Below are 9836 nucleotides of genomic sequence, written 5' to 3' on the forward strand. Positions count from 1 at the left end.
ATGAATCACCACAAACAGGGTATGCAAACGATGTTCTACAGAAAATGAGGAGTCACATTTAGTCTAGACCTTCATTAATTCTGGAGCTTCCATTCCTGGATCCTATCATCGGAGATAAGTTTCATGTATTGTTCCATCGTTGAACAAAAAGTGTTTTCACTTTTAGCCTCACTGATTTTTGAGGGGATTGAAAATTGATTACATGTTAGCATTCATGGCCCAGTTTATGAGTGATAGGTGAACTTTCTTAAGGGTTTTTTTTTGCTGTGTCCTGTGTTTCTGTACGTGTTAAATTGTGCTCCAAACAAATTTTTTAAATCGTCTTTGTAGTAGAAGATGCTGGTGCAACGGCAATTTCTAATCTCAAACAAATTGGTTTTTCTCCTCACTAATTTAATTTTCACACTTTTAATACAATGACCGTTCTTATCAATTTCAAGATTACTAGGCGGCGCTCAGTCTGTCATTCCGCTGGAATAAATGTTTATGAACATAATAGCCTGGGGTTCCCAGATTGAGTTAATTTCCACATACCGCGACCGGAACCAGATTAGATATAATGATGAAAGCAAGCTTCTAAATTCGGGATAGCCTGTGTACCCGATTCTAATGCTTCTACAGACCTACACAAGTGCAAGTAAGTAGGTAAATATTTCATGCTAGGCATGTGGCACCCATTACGGTAACCATCCATTGAGTTTTTGCTTTTTCGCTGTACTACATATATTGGCATTGCACAGCTCCCCATTTAACCCTCACACACGATTTCTCGAGCATTCGGCTGGGTGGACCGGGAGGCTGCATAAATCCTATGGGATTGGGATCCTTAGCAGAACGTCGACGACGCTCACCCCACGACTAGGTAGACAGCGGGTGTTGAACTTGCAACCTCACGATTGCTGACGTTCTAAGACATAAGAACTGCGCTCTAACCAACTGAGCTACCTGTACGTGTTAAATTGTGCTCCAAACAAATATTTTAAATCGTCTTTGTAGTAGAAGATGCTGGTGCAACGGCAATTTCTAATCTCAAACAAATTGGTTTTTCTCCTCACTAATTTAATTTTCACACTTCTAATACAATGACCGTTCTTATCGATTTCAAGATTACTAGGCGGCGCTCAGTCTGTCATTCCGCTGGATTAAATGTTTATGAACATAATAGCCTGGGGTTCCCAGATTGAGTTAATTTCCACATACCGCGACCGGAACCAGATTAGATAACGGACTTTATTAAATCTTCACCGGACAACTATTTAAGTGTGCGACTGTGCCTAACCAAAGTTAAATTCAGTTTAGTAGGACTCAACACAATATGCTGAACTTATTCCTACTCGTTCAACTTGATATTGCTATTTTCTGTACTTTAAAATCTTTATGTAAGATTATTGCATTTAGATCTTTACTCAATCTTTAAACCTTCTCATTTCTTTTACATATAAGATTATATATCATATTTTAAACTTGATAAAATCCCCCGGCAACGGGTACTATAAGTATTTATAATATATCCTTAATATCTGATAATAATTTTGATTTTTAGTTCGAATTATAAGGAATAAATGCTGATACTCTAGTCACTGGTGGCTAAAAGTATGTAAATTTAAAGTTTGCCCTTTTAAATTTTAATAATAATACAGGGTGGTCCATATTATGTAAGTGTCCGATCCTCTAATTCTATAATATATAATCTGTATAAATAAGTACAAATAGGTACAGATCAGCCAGCGCTTACTTGTTTTTTGTTATGGTTATTTGAATTTTGACGGCTTACGAATTTTAATAAGTTTCGATTAATTACATGAATCACATGCTGAAAAATCTCATTGGGTTGCTTTAGGGTCGATACCTAGTATTTCGGGATAAGGGTGGTAGTCAGTGTCCAATTAGCTGATGTTTATAAAATCTTTATTGCCGAGTACAGATGCCTTCGGGTAGTTCTTCTTAATCTATTACAATTGTATATGAATGGGAAAAGCGAGCGACCGATTTCATTCTCGGTATCATTTTGCATTTGCGGACGGTCATTCAAATTAATATCATTTCCTTTTGTGTAGGAGAGAGAGACACTGGCAGCGGTCCACTCTACCCATGATTATGGGTTTTGGTAAAATATCATCTCTTTTTGATTATAACGTCAGGGTAGTGGTACTTTCAAAGTCGAAATTCATAACTTTATTAATAAGGGTAAAGGAGGTAATTCCAACGCGATTCGAAATTTTATCTTTGACAAAATTTCCTTGTGTTAGGTAGTATCTGTCGATCATGACTGAAAATGCCACATATTATCATTCAAGTTGGAATTAATTTCTATATAATTGTCATTGAACTGTCGTGGCAAAGCAGAATTGTCCAAATCACGAATGGAGCAAATTCTCACCTTTGCACTGCAAATTTTAGCGACGTTCGCGTGCGCAACCAATATTGAATCACCTTAAATTTTGCACTTCGAATCTATGTATGTTTAATAGCATGGCCAAAGTTTCAAATATTTCAAAAAGGAACTTAGATCCAACGGTACTCCAAGGTGATAGAAAATGTGAAAAAACAATTTTCAGTGATTTTAGCAATTTTCTATTCAATTTTGGCGTTCCCACGTGTGCTACTTCTCGATTTTCAACTTTAAAACTACCTAATGCACAATATTGCTATATTGGAAGCAGAAAATGAGCTCCAAAACCAAGGCTTGGGCCCAACACCAGAATAAAATCGCAAAATTACGTTTTTTATAACTATTCTTCAAAAAAGCACTTACTTCAATGACAAATATCTTTATGAAGGAGCAAACAAAGAAAACTTCTCGGTAGATTTTCAGATTGTGTAACTAAAATGCTATCTCTAAGAACAAATTTAATCACTCCTTAATGGTTTCAAATTGATTTGAAAAGTTATAACTTTGTAAAAAATTAAGTTTCAAAAATGGTTAACTTGATGACGTCATTAAGTGGTGATGATGATGTTAAATTATTTTTTGACTAGCCTAATGCATGGCACAATATAGACCTATAGAAAGCAGAACTGAGCTCCAAACTCAAGGAGGGGCCCAACACAGAGATACTAAATCACAAACTTTTGTATTTTATAAAATGATTCTTCAAAAAAGTACTACTTCAATAGCGAAATATCTGTTATGATGGAGTAAGCTAGAAAAACTTTCCTGTAGATTTTCAGAATGCTTGAACAATTATCCAACTTCGATGCTTGCTCAAATTTTGAATAAAATTACTCTTTAATGGTGTACAATCGATTTGAAAAGTTATTACTTTGTCAAAAATCATTTAAAAAACGGTTAACTTGATGACGTCATCAATTAGTGGTGATGATGATATTAAATTATTTTTTCATATAACGTAAACTAAAGTCTAAACAATTATCTTCAAGACCTGTGTATCTTTGAAACTTTTGAATCTACGGACACCCTTTAATTATTATTACCCTTATTTTATAACCCCTTTGGTACTCGTCGAAGCCTCTTTCGTGCACGCGAAGCGTGCACTCCGCAGGAGGCGGCGGCGAGGCCGCGGCTCCGGCAGGTGTTTTTCAGGCATTAAGATCATCGGAAGTCGTTCAGTAGATATATTTTTAGTTCAAAAAACATTCTAATTTCTGTCAAAGATGTCAGGATTAAAAACATAGTTATGTTGAGATTTTTATGAAAATTGCATAAAAATTTAAAACTTTTCGGGGGGGGCCAGCACTGTTATACAGAAATTCGTAAAAAACCCAAAACCAATATTCAGGTGCCTTAAAAACCATGTTAAAATTGAAGTTAGAGATCTGAAATTTTTTCAGGGGCGTCTAGGCGTTGACCAATCGACTGCAATAAAAGTTTCAGGTTCAGGATCAATATTTGCGATTTAGTTTCTTTGTTGTTTGGCCATGCCTTGGGATTGTGGAGCTCAGTTCTGCTTCCTATAGGTATAAATTGTGCATTAGGCTAGTTTTATGTTGAAAATCGAAAGTTGCACCGTTGGACACGCCCAAATTGATAGAAAAATCGCTAAAATCACTGAAAATTGCTGTTTCTCGACATTTTCTGTCACTTTAGAGTGCGATTGTGAATTACAGTTTTCTTGAAATACTTATAACTTTGCATGCTTATCAAAGCTATATATCAAACAATTACATGCAAAAATTTTTACGTGCGATTCAATATTGATGCGCACGCAAAAGTCTGCTTCAAAGTTTGCACGGCGAGGTGAGAATTTTGTCATTCGTGATTTCCAACAACAAATTCTGCTTTGCACGGAAGTTTAATGTCATTATTATGATATTTAATGCAACTTGAATGGGAGTATTAAGTGGCATATTCAGTCATGATCGCCGATAGCTTCCCTAAACACAAGGAAATGTTTTTAAAGAAAAATTTCGAATCGTTGAAAACTTCCTCCTTATTACTGAATATATTCAGTTTTGATTCGACTCTATAAAGTACCCTGGACATTATAATCAAAAAGAGATGATTATTTTACCAAAACCCATACTCATGGGAGTAGAGTGGGACCGCTGTCAGTGTTCCTCATCCCAACAAATGGAAATGATATTATTTTGGATTGGCGTTCTCAAATGCAAAATGATTCAGAGAATGAAACGGTCGCTCGCTTTTCCCTTTCATTTACAATTGTAATGGTTAAGAAGAACTACCCAAAGGGCAGCTTTATCGGGCAATGAAGATTCAATAACTTCAGCTATTTCAATAAGTAATACTTATAAACTACACCCTTACCCCGAATACTAGGTATGACCGAACGCAACAAAGAGATTTTTACAGCATTGATTGTGAAAATGTAATCAATCGAAAACTTATGACAATTCGTAAGCCGTGAATGAATGGGAAAAGCGGAGCGACCGATTTCATTCTCGGTATTCATTTTGCATTTTGTGAGAACGGCAATCAAAAATAAGGCATTTCCTTTTGTTTGGGAATGAGAGACACTGACATCGGTCCACTCTACCTGATTATGGGTTTTGGTAAAAGAGATAGATAAAAATATATAATTACCCGTCACGCAATCAGTCGCCAAAACAGGGTTCAGAAAACCATTCACGATCATACACCTGAAACCCGAACTTTTTTTGCAGTCGATTTGTCCAACGTATAGACTGTCCTGCAAAATTTCACATCTCTAACCAAATTTTACTATACACGATTTTTAAAGGCACCCTGAATATGGCAATTTTGGGTTTTTTACCGAATTTCGTATAACAATGCTGGCACGTTTTATGCAAAATTCTTTAAAATCTCCATATAACTATTTCTTTTTCCTGTCATCTTTGACATTCAATTAAAATGTTTTGAGAGTCCCGGTCATGCTTGCCAGCATTATGATAAATGCCTTTGAGCGTTCATTTTAATGTCCGTTCAAAATTATGTCCGTTACAAAATGTCCGGTCAAAGAACGTCCAATTATATGGGTAACACGACATCTGTCCGACAGCGAAATCTGTCCGACAGCATTATTTTCTTGTGTTTGAAGTGATATCTCAAATTTGGCACATAGAAATTTACCCCAAACTTGCACAAATTACTTGTCTTTAAAAAACTATCTTACTATCTAGAAGTTTCAGAAAAAGCGTATCGTTGGATCCTCAGATAATATGCCTTGCAACCATGACTGCAAACCACCGAATTGGAGATATATTTTGTGTTCAAGGCGATATCTTAAATTTGGCAATAGAACTCGCTCAACTTACACAGATTACTTTGTCCTATAAAACCACCTTCTTTAGGACAGTTTCAAGAAATGTACGTAGGGTATCTGACATAAACTATTGTCCGAATAACCTATTTTCTGAGTCTGACAGATGTCGCTGTCGGACAGATGTCGCCCAATCTCCAATATGGTATGTGTTAGCTGTAAAACGGAGTACGAGTAACCAGGTGGCGCCATGAAAACCATAATCACAGTAGATTGTGTATAATAATTTTACATAGTTGGTCAACATGAGACTACTGCAGCTTAATATTCCTTAATGGACTGATGGAAGAGCGTCTTTTCAAAGGTCTGCTGATCACCAATTTGTAGTGATCCATTGTCTCGGGCACGTGATCGTAAGATTATGTGTTCGAAAAGGACCCGTTTAGTGTCGGGTTTGGAAGAGTGTCTGTTTAGATTTGTACATTTGGGACGGAGTGATGACCCCCAGTCCCCATTAGCTACACGGCAGTTGCAGCGTACAACACTTTGCTCGCTTATAGAACATCTACCACGCACATACTACTCCTACTAACTCTGATGGAATAGCCAGTTGGACTTTCAGAGTGTCAGATGCATCAATTTATCTTTAAAATGCGTGACTACTCGGCCACTTGATATATTTGTCGTGTTTGCTGTATTTAGTTTTATAACAATAACATTTGTACCCTTCATCTGGGCGATTCAAACATTATAATTCATTATTTTTAGCTATTTTCTCCAGTTGAATACTTGAGTACATTCTCAACCAAAAGTATTACTATTATCAGGCAGCAAATTTGCTCTCTTGCATTTTTACCTAAAAGTGCTCAAATTAATTAATTGTTAGGTGAGTTCGAGATTAAGCTATTAACTTATTGAGCTATTAAGCTATTAACTTATTAAGCTATTAAGCTATTAACTTAATAAGCTATCAAGCCATTAGCTATTCAGCTATTAAGCTATTAAAATATTAAGCTATTAAGCTATTAAACTATTAAACTATTAAGCTATTAAGCTATTAATCTATTAAGCTATTAATCTATTAAACTATTAAGCTAATAAGCTATTAAGCTATTATCTTATTAAGCTATTAAGCTATTAAGCTATTAACTTATTAAGCTTACAGTTACATCGTTAGGATATACGTCATATAATCATCCAGGATGAATTTCGTTGTGGTTACTGCTTTGGTGCTTTTGGCAGTCACTGTCAGTTCAGAGTCTGATATTGGTGGCGGTGCTACTGCTGGATGGAGTAAGAAAATAACCAGACAATTTTTTTACATGCCTTACGAGACATATTTAAATGAGATGAAAGTCGGTAGTTTTTCGGGGAAAAAACACCAAATTTTCGTTCCCAAATCATTTAGGTCGCCGGAATTATGTCGAACATAAATATGTCTAAGGTACAAAATTTGATAATAATACTATAATATCTTTAATTCTAGTTTACAATAGCTAACTTTATTTTCTGCGCATGTCGGAACGTTGTTTTTATTTGAAAACTCAATTAATTATCATATTATTATTATATTATATGAGAATAAAGCGTTACGTTTCAGCCATGTACAAAATTACATGGACATTATTTTGATATACAACTTATGGAAAAAATGGTATTGCACTGTAAATTGCATACTGTATGCTTGCATGGCTGGATGACAAACTAACTAAAACTTGATTATATAATAAATAATTCGACTGAACTAACACATAGATATCAATTTTATTGTTATTTTGTAAATTTAGGAGCGTCTTAGCCACGGGTAGGTTGGTCTGCACGGAGCCAACAGTTTCAATTCCTTGTTTAACTAGCCGTACAGCAAGGGATATCACTTGCTCCCCAAAAAGCCATATCAACGCTAAGACCGTCTAAATAAATAACCAAACCTAACTTTTGTTGATATTTATACAGTTTTATTACAGTTTGGAGAGACGACGGGCGATGTGGACCGGAATTCCTTGTCGATTTTGACGGTTCTATAACTATATGCAATTCTTTTGACATAGAGGGTTAAGTTTGCTGTTCAGCAAAAGGGTACTGCTCAAACGAACCTAAAGACTGCGTCTGTGATGGATGTGTTGACTACGGAGTGAAAGTCGCCATGTATAGTGATCTTCACTTGAAAGAAAAATTTGACTCTTTTTTCGGTTTATTTTGATTTAAAAATTGAATAGGTGTAATAGAGGAAGACCGTCACTGTTCAACAAATTTTTCAACCGACCGATGAAGATCGGTAATTAGCTATAAATTTGATTGATGATCCTTCAAAATGTAACTCCCCTGATCGGTTTTACGCTTTTTTCAAATCCCCTAAGTTTTGGTTGTAACAAGGATCTTTGTATTAAACATTACTTCTTTATCAAGCGTCTAAAAATTGAACTGTACAGTGTACAGTGTACTGTTATTTCTAATAATGTCTTATTAACATCCCTTCGCCTCAGTTTAGAATTTGAAGACGTATAGTCGACTAGAAAAAAAGAAGATGGGCGTAAATGAAACATGATTTGGACAATTTATAGATCTGGGTATTGGTAAAGTGGTTAAACTTAACCATGTTTGTTTCAGTGCCCAGATCTGAACAATGCATTAACAAAATTTTAAATAGTATTTTATAATCTACACAACATTTTAACTTTCACCAAAAATATTTTCGTGATGTGCATTATTTTATTACTATCAGTATCAATAATATAATTTTGAAAAATAGCTTGTTTCACTAACTATCTTCCATTTTTACAATTCATGTCCATGTTAAAGCTGTAAAGCTCAAGGAGAAAATGTTGGCAAAATTTTTTGGATCCAAATCTTTCAAGCTCGAGATACCAGTTTATATAACAACACTAACCTAACTTAACGTGGCAATTAAAAATGTATTTAGTATCCCTGTTAGGGGTGGGGGGGGGGGGGGGGTTCACCTGATTTTTTTGTGAAACTTGGTTTCGAGATAGCAGTAGGACCAAAAACTAGGAACGGACACAGAACTTTTGGAGGGGTCACGGGACCCCAAAACCGCCAACGTGCCCGAGGGGCAGCCCACGCATATTTGGTCCAAAATTAGGCCAATTTAGCAATACCTGAAATTGCTCAAAACCCAGATTTAGTAATCCCCTGAACTAGTAATGCATTTTCTCAAAGATTGGACGAAAAATGACTGAGTTATGAGCCATTAAAAACCATATGACCATATTTGCTCAAATATGGTCATATGGTTTTCGGGGATTACTAAATCTGGGTTTTGAGCATGTTCAGGGTGTTTGGCTAAATTGGGCCTAATTTGGACCAAATATGGGCGTGGACTGGGCACCGTTTGGCGGTTGGGGTCGGTGACCCCCTCAAAAGTTCGGTGACTGGTTCTGTTTGTTGGTCAAAACTGTATCTCGAAACCAAGTTTCACAAAAAATCAGGGTGAACGGGTACACACCACCCCCCCCCCCTCAAAAATTCAAATTAAAACAAAAATTGCCGATGTCAAAGCGGCTGGCTTTTTCATAAGTTCATAATATACTCCAAAAGCTACTTGCTCAATCAATCAATATATTAATTCCAAGTACTTTATTTGACATTGAAATAAAGCTTGAAAACAAGGCTTTTTGTCAATTTGCGGACACATCTCGCCAACTTCATCTCACAAATTTTGTTCACCAGTCTCAAACCGAAAAGTAATAATGTTCTTGGGGGGACTTTCTTGTCCTTCACAGACTGTGTTTTCTCCCTTCTACCTTTTACATTTTAAAATGTACATTAGATTAGTATTCTTGGGATATCACTCCAATATTATACCCAAGCTTACAGGTTGGAGTTAAATACATTCTCGAATTGTAAGTTACTTTTTCCTATGTGGTAAACACAACAGTTTCTACAATCCAAATATATAAAACGCAGTACGAGTTTATAAGGCCCCTTTACTTCTGCAGCCAATGCAACTGCGAATTTAACTTACTAAGACTTACTACTTACTAAGACTTACTACTTACTAAGACTTACTACTTATTAAGACTTACTAATTACTAAGATTTACAATTTTCTAAGACTTCCTACTTACTAAGACTTCCTACTTACTAAGATTTATTACTTACTAAGACTCACTACTTACTAAGACTCATTACTTACTAAGACTTACTACTTACTTAGACTTACTACTTACTAAGACTTACT

General features: G+C 35.7%; 1 long non-coding RNA gene across 1 annotated transcript; it reads left to right on the plus strand.

Annotated features, from left to right (window-relative positions):
• The first annotated feature begins 6418 nt into the window (after positions 1-6418).
• On the plus strand, positions 6419-8385 carry LOC134813973 (uncharacterized). The gene is made up of 4 exons (XR_010160075.1): positions 6419-6525; positions 6841-6932; positions 7604-7789; positions 8123-8385. It is a non-coding gene; the product is annotated as an uncharacterized LOC134813973 (long non-coding RNA).
• Positions 8386-9836: the final 1451 nt, after the last annotated feature.

This window comes from Bolinopsis microptera, chromosome 4, assembly GCF_026151205.1.
Source record: "Bolinopsis microptera isolate Bmic1 chromosome 4, MBARI_Bmic_1.0, whole genome shotgun sequence".
NCBI lineage: Eukaryota > Metazoa > Ctenophora > Tentaculata > Lobata > Bolinopsidae > Bolinopsis > Bolinopsis microptera.